The sequence below is a fragment of the Olea europaea genome, chromosome 15 (genome assembly GCF_002742605.1).
Source record: "Olea europaea var. sylvestris chromosome 15, O_europaea_v1, whole genome shotgun sequence".
In the NCBI taxonomy this organism is placed as follows: domain Eukaryota; kingdom Viridiplantae; phylum Streptophyta; class Magnoliopsida; order Lamiales; family Oleaceae; genus Olea; species Olea europaea.
Window position 1 is genome coordinate 6,494,790 of NC_036251.1, and position 13,425 is coordinate 6,508,214.

Below are 13,425 nucleotides of genomic sequence, written 5' to 3' on the forward strand. Positions count from 1 at the left end.
CCAACATTTGATGTCGTCGATTATAAAATTTGGTACCAATCCTCCATCTAAGATCCTCTATCGAACATTGTATATTTTTCTTTCTAAAGCTTGTATTCTCATACAAACCATTAATCAACACTCGATATGAATAAATGTATGGTGATATTCCTTCTTCCTCCATTCTTCTCCTCAGCGTCAAAGCTACACTTGGGTCTCCTTTCTTGAAATAACAAGCTATCAAAATGGTATCAAAGCTACCCTTATTAGACATTTCATCAAGAAGACTAACTGCCTTTATAGTTTCGCCATTATTGCACATTAATTGTATGAATCTGTCTGGTGTCTAGTATAGGTCACTACATCAGCTTTTAACCCTTCTCTTCCACTTCTTCTAAGCTTATTTGCAATTTCCTCATTTTCCTCGCCATGATAACCACCAATCAAATGCAAATTACCAATCTATAGAAGATTTATACAAAATTCTACCAACTTCTACAACGTGTTTTAGGTTGCTTGTAAGCTGTAATTTCATGAAATCTTAACAATGAAATTCAAAAATATGAACTTGTTGAATCAAGTTGCTTCTTATGAAATACACTATCAGACTGTACCAATTCACAAATTCTAATGTTATTTATGTACTTACTATAATTCTTGGTGAAATTGGTAGCTACAAATGTTGCAAAAATCTATTTATTATTTGAATACAAGAATATTTCTATTTTAATATCTCTTCGTTGTCATTGAATACAAAGTGTTGCGGGTTGGTAGAATTTAGCAAGGCATGGACGGATCCAGCTTGCTGTTCAGTGAACTCTACTCCACAAATTCAGATGTCCAAGACAAGCACATGTTTGACATGTGTTGGGTGGTCCATACAGGCGAAAAGTATGGGCAATTGCTGGGAAATGACATGCGAGGCAATTTTCTGGCAGTTTGGCCATAATGGGTTGGTTTAATCCTTTTGCATTTAAGGATGTTAACTACATACGAATTTTGGTAATATATTTGATGGTTCAGACTGATGAGACACATATTGTGTTGTCTTCATTTATTGTTTCCTTTGAGTTCTTGTATTGCAGAGTATTAAAATAAGTTGTGTGTTTACCCGTAAATATCTACGTTCCTTTACATTATTGACTTTATCTTGTGAAATCCGTCCCTTGTATGCATTGTGGAAATTTATGGGCTCATTCAATGAAATATCAGTTCCATTATAGGCAAAATTTTGGCTTAGTAATTGATCCAGAATTCGTCCCTGTGATAATTGGTATTAGAGCACAGTTGTTGCTATTACTTGGTTTCGTTTGTAAGCACGGTTGCAAATCAGAATTTGAAGGATTGGGTTTCTGTGTTGAATGATTTTGTTGGTGCTCCTGTGACCAAGATTGGCTGCACAAATCCATGCACATACTAATGTGCACATGAAATCGAGGGCACAGTTCAAAAAGTATGCCAATGATGTTGACGAACGGTAATTTCTTTCATGAAAGATTTGATAGATCTTGCTGATAAAACAAAGGCTTGAAATTGATACCCTCGAGAGTGAAATTTTCTTATTGAAATTGGCCTTACATAGTACTACGCAATAAGCAGTAAGTGCTTCGAAAATTCGTGTCCCAAAACCAAAATGGTTTAACGGTGCTCGTAATTTTCTATGGAAGATGGAGCAATACTTCAAATTGCCTGTATTCTAGAGGATGAACAGGTAAAAATCACTTTGATGTATCTTTCGGGTGATGCAAATTTGTGATGGCGGCAGACTCGACATAAGGATGATAAAACTACAGGCTATTTATCGATTATGACTTGGGAAATGTTGTAGAAGGAATTGAAGAACCAGTTCCTAACTTGAAATACGGCTTATGTTGCAAGGGGAATCTCTTAAAAATTTAAGGCAGTTAAGTACACTCGGGAATATGCGAAGGACTTAGGGTTGGCAATAGCTCGGCTCGGCCCTTAATGCCACGACTTTGGCTCGTGCTCGTGCTCGTTTTCAACGAGTCGAGCTCGGGCTCGGCTCGTTGAAATTGGGCTAGCTCGGCTCGGCCCACGAGCTTGTGCGCCGAGCCGAGCTTCAAATTGTGAGCTCGCCTATTTTTTTTTATTAATAAAGAATAGAGTTTTAAAAATAAAAAGTGTTAAAAAATACAATTAATTTAACGAAAATAAGTTTTTATTTTTTTTATTTATATCATATTGTAATTTGTAATACTTTTTATAAATTATAAAATATTTATATAATGAAAACGAATTATTTTTTGAAATACATTTACAAAAAATATATATTTTTGATTTCTTTTTAAAGTTAATAAAGAATAGAGTTTTAAAAATAAAAAGTGTTAAAAAATACAAATAATTTAACAAAAACAAATTTTTATTTTTTTTATTTATATCATATTGTAATTTGTAATACGTTTTATAAACTATAAAATATTTATATAATGAAAACGAATTATTTTTTGAAATACATTTACAAAAAAAAAATTTATTTCTTTTAAAGTTAATAAAATGTAAACTCTCCTCCTTTATCCGAGATTGGGATCGGCTACATCAATTTTAAGTAGGCGGAGTTAAAAATTGTACACGAACAACTTGTTGTAACGTATACAATTTTTTAAAGAAAATTAAATTTAACGATTAAAAAATAAAAAATTTTTGATTAATATAATTAAATCAAATATCACTTACCTAACGACATGCAATTTCAGCGTATTTATCTTGTAGTCGAAAATGAGCGTCCTGTCAATCCTTCACACACATTAACGCTTCAAAAACATTTTCTTTCAGTCGGCTCCTGACATCGGTCAAAACCCTTTTACCTGTACTAAAAGCATACTCCGAAGCAACAATGCTAACCGGAGGTGTCAATAGATCTTTCGCAATTGCAGAAACAATTGGCCAACGTCTTTCATACTTTCACCAGAATTCAATTACTTCTTCTGAAGTTTTTTTAATTGTTCTGTCTGTTGACATATTATGATTGAAATAATCAATTAATTCGGCAGGCATCGCATTTTGAGTTTCGACCGATATTTGATGAGATGCAGATGTAGACGACATGGCACTAGATGAACACATTGTAGTTGCATCATATCTAAATGTATCAATGCCCTGAAATAAATTCATTATTTTCACATCATCTTCTTCTGTTTCAGTAGAAGGAGTAGGTGCAGCAGAGGGTACTCGACTAACATTCGCACCCATTCTTTCCGCATATAAATCATACATTCCACATAATGTTTGCTCTAAATTCTTATAGGTGATAGGTGTATCAAGTATTAAAGCTTTATTGATTTGATCAATTACGTATTTAGTTTTCGAAATATTATATCGGGGGTCTATTGCGCATGCTAAAGAAAATAACATAGGCAGTTCTTCCCAATATTTTCTAAACTTTAATTCCATAGCAATTAAAATTTCACTAAAAGCAGGATTATTTTTATATTTATGGAATGTTCTTACAATTATATAAAGGCGTTCAAGCACCATACAGCTTGTGGGATAATAAACGCTGGATAAAATCTTTGTGGTCTCATAAACAGATATCAAAAATCGTTTAACTTTCAAAACTAAAATCCAATCGGATTCATTTAACATACCATCGTCATCACTTCTAACATGTCTATTGTTATAAAAGTCAGTTATTAAATTTTCGAAAACTTCACATGATTTTAATAGCAAGTATGTAGAGTTCCATCTATAACCTACGTCGCTAACAAATGTTTTAGCAGTCATCACCCCTAGTTTAGCACAAAAATCTTCAAATACTTGTTTTCTACTAGGAGAGATCGTAATATATACTAATACATTCCTAATCCTTTGAAGTTTATCATTTATATGTTTTAAACCATCTTGCACAATTAAATTCAAGATATGACACACACAACGAATATGAAACAAATACCCACCAAAATCAGGTTGAAGTGTCCTACACAATTTATCGACGACTACCTTATTAACAGTAGCATTATCAAAAGTAAAAGATCGAATTTTAGTCTCATAATGATATTCTCTAACAATACTGATAATAGCATTATATATATTATTAGTATTGTGAGGAAATTCAATAATTCTAAAAGCAATAATTTTCTTATGCATGCACCAAAGTTGGTCTATATAGTGTGCGGTTGCAGCTATATATACTCTTTTATTAACCCCTTCCCATATATCAGAAGTTAAGGATATAATACCCCCATATTGTTGCAAATCCATAATTAATTGTTGTTTTGAATTATTGAAATAATTTATTATATCGGCACGAAGAGTATTTCAACTTACCCCAACGTACCTCAGTTGTAGATATTCTTTCACGAACGAGACGAAGTGTTGGTTGTCTGCAATAGCCAGAGGCAACTCAGTGGCGGCAACAAATTTCACCATTTCGGTTCGAGTATCGTCCTTCGAATACACCCACGTGGATAGGGGTGAAGTTGTAGAACCGGCGCCTGAACTGCCAAATTGCAATTGTGTTTGACCAGCTGGAAAAAATCACTGTCTGGCTGTATATGATTTGTAGTGGCGGTTGAGATGAGTGGTACCAATTCCTTTTTGTCATGTCAATTTTTGTTGGCAGTATTTACATACTGCTTTAGATTCTGCAAGGCCATCAACGACTTTTCCCTTTGAAATCAACTTAAAGTGATCCCAACATTTTGCTTTTTTTTTGCCTTTCGCTTTCTCCTCGCATCTGGGATATTTAATTGCTGATCTTCATTTTTATGTTCCGCTTCGGGAACGTTAATATTATCCAAATCAATTGGATTGTGGCTTCCCTGACCGTGACTGTGAACATCTTCAGGTATCGGTATGTCATTTAGACCTGCAAATTCATTTGGGAATTGACTTTACAGCATCCTAGGCGATTCTCCATGATGTGGCTCACATCCTGTATCAAACAAGCTCTCAACAAATGAACGTTGATCCATTTCTGTGATTGTTTATAATGAAATCTTGACTAGATTAATATCAATGTAGTGAGATTGTGAGAATTGAGAATTGGATGAATTGAAATTGTAACTAATAAACTGTAAAAATTGAATTGATATTGTATATTTTGCAACACAAAAAAGTAAAAACTCGATAATTGATATAATAAAAGAGAGTTGAGAGGGTTGTAATCTTGGAAGAGCAATTGATATGAAAAAAAAATCTTTGGGGGAAGGGTATATTTATAGTAGAAGGGGGGGATAAAAAAATAAAATAAAATTCAGTGACCAAACGGTCACTGAACTCAATGAATAAAAGTTCAGTGACCGTTTGGTCACTGAAAAGTGACCGAAACGGTCACTTTTTATGACCGTTTTGGTCACTGGCTTGACGAGCCACGAGCCCACGAGCGGCTTGTCGCTCGACTCGCCTCCCGGCGAGGCCCGTTCGGCTCGTGCTCGGGCTCGTGATTTCACGAGCCCGAGCCGCCCACGAGCCGAGCCGACTCGGCCCAATTGACATCCCTAGAAGGACTTCAATAGTGTCATGTTAGATATCCAAAATATGTTCTAGGAGGATAAAGTTTTCAACTTTATGTCAAGATTGCAGGTTGGGCGCGGGCAAAACTGCGAAGAAAATGAGCGAAAGACCTTCCTTCGAAAATGGATGCAGTGGATTGTCTTGTTGATTAAAGCTGGCCAATAATTCCTTCGCTCAAAGGAAGAGTAATGATAAGAAGGCTGGCACATCGAAAGATCGAAAAAATGAGGATAAGAAGAAAAAGTTCGGGGCTCCAAAATCGAAAGGTGGTGATCAGTCCCAACTTAAATCAAAAAATTGTAACGGCTACTTTATTTGCAGATGTCTCCATCATTTAAAGGACTGTCCAAAGTGGGCGAAGTGGAATTACCTCTTGAGCATCTTCCAAAGTAATCATAATTAAATTCAGAAGGAAGTCTCCCGGAAGCATAACATAATTTAACAAGGTAATTAAATATCTTGAAAGAAAAGTTCTTTCCCGGAAGCATAACATAATTTAACAAGGTAATTAAATATCTTGAAAGAAAAGTTCTTTTTCGCTTGTGGTCTATAATGTTCATCTTGTAGTAGCAAACAAAGAAGAACTTTTCTATCAGGATATTTAATTGTCCTTTTTAAAATATGAAAGTATTTTAGGAGACTTCTTTCTAAACTTAGTGATAAATAAAGTGAAGAGGAAATAAAAATGTTAATAGAACTACATTTTTTTTTTAAAATTCTGTATGGTCATCAAATATACTACTTAAGAGAGATCATGGGATAACTTCATTTGGCCAATAGAATTATACAATTAAGGTACATTAGAAGCATTTTAACAAGTATGATCATATCATTTTAGTAAAACAAAAATCAGCACATGCCAATTTGTATCGTAAATCAAGCACAGTAGCAATCAACAACAATTGATTAACATTTTCCCTTTTCCCCAATACTTGTCAAACTTTTTCTTGATGTTAATAGTCATTTTGGCCAAAATAAAATCACACTTGAAATCAATTGTTCCAATTTGATTACAAGTGAACATACTTCATGAAGATAAACATTAGAGCTAACATGCATTAAAGTACTGAACTTCAAAGTTACTTCATAAAAGCCTTTAAAGAACTTCACAAAAATAGAAACATTTTCCCAATCAAAAGTTTTAGGAGGGCCACTCCTTCTACAACAATCATACTCTTGAAAATAATTTACATACTGCACATCATCCTCCTCTAACCTTTCAAAAGTTTTTTCAAATTTTAAAGCAGCTTCCAACATCAAATTTTTGTCTTGCTATTTAAACTTTGAGTTAGAACATATGAAAGGTAGTAAAATTATAGCAAAGAGTCTTGTAGAATTATAAGTATTAAGTTGTATAGAGAAGGAAAACCTAGTGAAGTGATTTCAAATTTTCCAGTCTAGAAGTCTCTATCCTGCTAGATTGAGCTTTAGATGCAAAATCAAAGTAGAAAGTAAGTTTACTACTAGGAACATTGAAGCATCACGAGTTATTTCAAACCAAAAAACATTTATTTAAAGAAGAATAAAACATACTAATAAAAATGGTAAAAATAAGAGCAGAAGTTGAATACCAAAATATTTAAACCATATAGCAAGAATTGAAACTCAAAAAATAGAAATAAAAGACAAATACTTACGACATCCAAAAGATCTACATTTAATTTTTGTAAAAATATTAAAGTGAGAATATGTTGGTAAGTACCTCTCGTGCAAAAAAGAACTTCTTCGATTCCAGATCAGGATTTTTATCCGGATGACTATACACAAGAAATAAATATGAAGCAGCATTCAACAATCCAGTAGCAAAAAAATCTTTAATACAAAACAAAGGTGGAGGGAAAGTAACTTACAAGCAATACATTGAAGAGAATATTTGAATAGTGGCCACCAAATAACCGGAGAAAAGAGCAGGAAAAGTAGTGGCTGCAGGAGCCTAGGTTTTGAAGTAGACAAAAGATTTCGGTTTAAGTGGGTTTAAACCCAAATTGACCTGATCCAAATAATTTTATAATTATTTGGAGCCCGGTCCGACCCATTTTTATTTTAAACCAACCCAGCCGGACTCGATTCGATTTAGGATGGGTCGAGTTTTGAGGTTTCGATTTATATGCCAGTCATCGTTAAGAACATATGCAACAAAAGATTCAAAAAGGAAAAGAAAATGGAGCATTCAATGTTTGGAACAAATCACATTTCCATCATTTGATGCCGTCGACTATCCAATTTGGTACCAGTCCTCCATCTAAGATCTCTTATCGCACATTGTATATTTATCTTTCTAAAGCTTGTATACCTGTACAAGCCAATAATCAACACTCGACATTAATAAATGTTTGGTGATCTTCCTTCTTCCTCCATTCTTCTCCTCAGAGTCAAAGCTGCACTTGTGTCTCCTTTCTTGAAAAAACAAGCCATCAAAAAAGTATATGCCTCACAACCCTTATCAGACATTTCATCAAGAAGACTAACTGCCTTTATGGTTTCACCATTCTTGCACATTAATTACATGAATCTGTCTGGTGTCTGGTATAGATCACTACATTAGCTTTTAAGCCCTTCTCTTCCACTTCTTCTAAAGCTTATTTGCAATTTCCTCGTTTTCCTCACGATGATAACTACCAATCAAACAATTGTACGTCAAAATATTTGGAAAACGTGTGTTGTATGCAAATTACGAATCTATGGGGGATTTATACGGAATGTTGTTGGGGTTGGGATATGTTGCATTAGTTTTGATTAGAAATTATATAAATTCCACCAACATTTTCTACAACATGTTTTGGTTGCTTGTAAGCTGTAATTTCATGCAATCTTAACAATGAAATTCAGAAATATGAACTTGTTGAATCAAGTTGCTTCTTATGAAATACACTATCAGATTGTACCCAGTGGCGAATCCAGGACTTCGACTCAACTAGAGCGGCCATTGATCGTTAGCCATTGAATGTCGATAGTTAACGACCGTATAGCGATACCGTTTATTAATATTAAATTAAATAATATTAAAAATTCTTCGTTCTATATGTAAATTTATTAAAACGTAAAAATCGTATATTTATATCATATTATATTTCCATACAATCCGAAATAATATAAATTAAATGATACATAAAACTTTTTGTGTTATCAATGCTTAACAAATTGTTTGCTTGACTAAAAGTAAATAATATTAAAAATTCTTCGTTCTATATGTAAATATATTAAAACGTAAAAATCGTATATTTATATCATATTATATTTCCATACAATCGAAATAATATAAATTAAATGATACATAAGACTTTTTGTGTTATCAATGCTTAACAAATCGTTTGCTTGACTAAAAGTAGTTAAGAGATTCGATACACAACTACAAGAACTAGATTAAAATTCAGTTGAAAAAATCATTCTATAATTAGTATGAGAATTGAATGTTAATCAAAGATTAAACATAATTAAAATTAATTTTAAAATATAATTAAAGTTTCAATTTTCAATTCTCAACACCAATTCATCACAAATTATAAATTCCCCAATTTCTCATTTTCAATTTTCATGAATCACATATTCACATTTCACAATACTCAAAATAATTTTTAATATCACAATTCACAGTAGACAAATTCTCAAATAACATATAAATTAAAACTCAATGCTTATAAGTCATATCTTATAAATTAGTAAAGCATAAAATATTTAAAACGAAAAAAACAAAAATAAAAAAATAAAAATAAAACATTTTGTAAAATCTTAACATATATTATTTTGTTAAATTTAGATTCGAAATTCAACTATTACCATGACGGTTAAGCTTCTAATCATTCTAACTCTAGAAGTCATAGGTTCGAATCCTTTCTTTAGGGAATTAATTTTGGTAAATATTGTAGAAATAAAAATTTTACACAATGAAATGGAGGGGAAGGAATCAAACTCATGACTCACAATATATAAAAGGAAGCTCTAACCAATTAAGCAGAATAGAGTTGAAAATAAAATGAACTACCAATTATATAACCTAATATTTTTATCTATTACCAACAAAAAAAAATTCTCCCCGACGAATCCAGCTAGGGCGGCCTGTCACGGATCGCAAGGTCATGACTTAAGGCTTGGCATGACACGGGAATGTCATGGCACAAGGTGGGAAAATGAGATAGACTTATGGCAAATAAGGTCTATGCTTCGACGATATATGGCAATAAGTGTGTCACAAAATTCAGTCGGGGAGTGAATTACGCCCACGCGGTTGCATTCAATCCGACCCAGTAGCGGCAGCAATACAGCGTGGATAGCATGCTTCAGCAGGACGGAACAGCTTGTGATAGGGAACTCAAGTAGATTCGGCAAAGGACGTAGGTCGACTCGGGCTAGGGATGCAAGTAGTTTGTTTTGGGGCAGAATACATGCTGCCTAGATCGTGCAATTTTCCAGGCGTTAATGAGAATTTTTCTAAGTCTCGACCCAGCTATTTTGGGAGGTAAAATACATGAACCTGCAGCCGGATATTTTGAAGATGCAAGTGGGCAACTTGCACAACTTGTCCACTTGTGGGCCACTAGCAAGCTAAGCGCAAGGTGTATGCAAGTTAAGCATGAGTTGGCAAGGATATATATCAACGATGCAAGATAAGCGCGAGTTGTATGCAAGCTAAGCATGAGTTGGCAACAACTTGCAAGGCAAGTTGTAAGACAATCCACTTGAAGACAACTAAGAATGAGTTGGGGACAACTAAGCACGAGGTGGCGACAACTAAGCGCAAGTTGTAAAGTGGAATGCTTAAGGAGGTTTAAGTTTTCCTATAAATAGAGATGTAGTCTCATTTGTAAATGGTATGTAGTAAATGTAATAGATGTAGTAGAGGTAGTGAATGTAGTAGATGGAGTAAATGTTAGAGAGTGTAGAGAATGAAGAGAGAAGTGAGTTTATTCACTAGAGAAATTGTAAAGTTTTTCCTTTCATTTATACAAAGATAGTTTCCTCCATCCTTACTTGTTTTCCATATATTACTTACTTCAAAGTTCTCTTCTCAACGTGGGTATAATTTAGCCTTATTGGTTAAATTATTTGTGAGGGTGGAAAGCTTGACTTAACGTTTTCTCGTGAGGTGCGGGAATTGTAGAACGTTAAGGCCGCACGGTTCTAGTTTGTTCGGGTGTAACCGAACTAGGCCCGTGACAGGCCGCTCTAGCTGGCCACCTACTAAATCTGCCACTGACTGTACCAGTACACGAATTTCGATGTTATTTATATACTTACTGTAATTCCTGGCAAAATTGATCGCTACAAATGTTGCAAAAATCTATTTATTATTTGAATAAGAGAATATTTCTATTTTAATATCTCTTCAATCTCATTGAATACAATAATTAATTTTACTACAGTAGTTATTGTTTGGAATTCGAATACGTGAGTGGTACTGACTCAATGTCAGCCCCTTAAACGTTGACATGTGAATGGCATTGGAGTGCCTTGCCCTCACGCTAGAGGTTTGCAGACAAGTGTGTTGATGGTACACATTTTGGGCCGTGGGTACAAGGCAAAGGTCAGATTTAGGTTGTGGGCATGCTGCTTCAGTTTGGCTGGTGTCAAAGTATTGTGGGTTGGTAGAATTTAGCAAGGCATGGACAGATTCAGCTTGCTGTTTAGTGAACTCTAGTTTGCAAATTCAGGTGTCCAAGACAAGCACATGTTTGACACGTGTTAGGAGGTTCTCTTGGTCCATACAGGTGAAAAGTATGGGTAATTATTAGAAAATGACATAAGGGACAGTTTGGCCATAATGGGTTGGTTTAACCCTTTTGGAGTTAAGAATGTTAACCACATACGAATTTTTGTTATATATTAGAAGGATCAGACTTATGAGACACGGATTATGTTTTGTTCATTTAGTGTTTCCTTTGAGTTCTTGTATTATTGAGAAGTAATAAAACAAGTTTTGTGTTTACCCATAAATATCCACATTCCTTTGCATTACTGACTTTATTTTGTGAAATCCGTCATTGTATGCATTGTGGAAATTCATGGGTTGATTGAATGAAATATCAGTTCCATTATAGGCAAAAATTTGGGTAAGTAATTGATCTAGAATTCGTCCCTGTGATAATTGGTATCAGAGCACGGTTGTTGCTATTACTGGATTTCATTTGCAGACATGATTGCAAGTCAGAATTTGAAGGATTGGATTTCTGTGTTGAAGGATTTTGTTGGTGCTCTTGTGACCATGACTGGCTGCATAAATCTATGCACATACTAATGTGCACATGAAACTGAGGGCACAGTTCAAAGAGTATGCCAGTGATGTTGACGAACGGTAGTCTTCCTTCATGAAAGATTTGTTGGATCTTGCTGAAAAAACAAAGGCTTGAAATTGATACCCTCAAGAGTGAAATTTCCTTATTGCAATTGGCCTTACACAGTACTACTACGCAATAAGCAGAATGTGCTTCAAAAATTCGTGTCCCTGAACCAAAACCATTCAATGGTGCCCGTGATTTTCTATGGAAGATGGAGCAGTACTTCAAACTGCTCGTATTCTAGAGGATGAATGGGTAAATATCACTTCAATGTATCTTTTGTGTGATGCAAATTCGTGGTGGCAGACTCGATTGAAGGATGATAAAGTTACAGGCTATTTACCGATTATGACTTTGGAAATGTTGTAGAATGAATTGAAGAACCAGTTCCAACCTTGCAATACGACTTAGGTTGCAAGGGAATCTCTTAAAAAATTAAGCCATACAGGTAAATTTGGGAATGTGCGAAAGAGTTTAGTAATCTCATGTTAGATATCCAAAATATGTTCGAGGAAAAAAAGTTTTCAACTTTATGTCAAGATTAATGAGTTGGGAGCGAGCAAAATTGTGAAGGCAAGGAGTGAAAGACCTTTCTTCAACAATGATTGTCTTGTTGATTACAAGCTGGCCAATAATTCCTTCGTCCAAATGAAGAGCAATGATATAAAAGGCTAGTATATCGAAAGATTGGAAAAATGAGGATAAGAAGAAAAAGTTCGAGGCTCCAAAATCGAAAAATGGTGATCAGTCCTAACTTAAATAAAAAAATGTTAATGGCTACTTCATTTGCAATGGTCCCCATTATGTAAATGACTGTCCAAAGTGGAAGAAGTTGAATGCTTTAAGGCTTGAAGGCGATGATGATAACTCGGATGATGTCCCATCTAGAGTTAATTCGTTACAACTCGTTAATGCCATCACCACAATGTAGTGTGGTTTAATGTACATTTAGGTTACTATTGATGGCAAGGAGGTATTGACAATGATGGATACGGGTTCTACCAGCAACCCTGTAAGTTCAAAGATAGCTGAGAAGCTGCGTTTAAGAATGACTTAGGTAACAACAAAAATTAAGGCTATGAATTCTACGGCGCCCTTACCTCGGACGAAGTCCTTTTACCTGCACTAAGAGTGATCTTCGAAGCTACAGTGCTAACTGGAAATGTAAGTAGATCTTTTGTAGTGGCAGAAAGAACAAGGTAATTTTGTTCATTTTTTCGCCAAAAATCAAGTAAATCAAAATGTATAGCATCAACGGGGTTTATCTCCTAGGTGTTTAACAATTAAAACATTTAACTGAGTCAGTAGGCATTTCCATAGGACCCACTTTCGAAGGTAGATTACACACAGGATACATATTAGAAAAACCTCATGCTTCATATCTTTCATCCCCAATGCAGAGATAGTTGGGGCCAATGGTCTCTTTTTCGAAGTGTGTGACCATTTTTTCAAACAATCACAAACTTTAAAAAGTGAAATGTTAAAGGCGAGTCATGAGCCAGTTTAAACGAGCCTTGTTCATCGGCTTATCCACAAGTCGCTCATGGACGAGCCCATGACCCAGGCTCGTCAAATGGCAAGCCGAGCATGCTTGCTCGATAGGTTCGTTTATAAACTAGACCAAGCAGTCCATGGGTTGAGTTTTTTTGAGTTGATTCGATAAAACGACGAGTTATTCAACTCGATTGCCAACACTATCTAT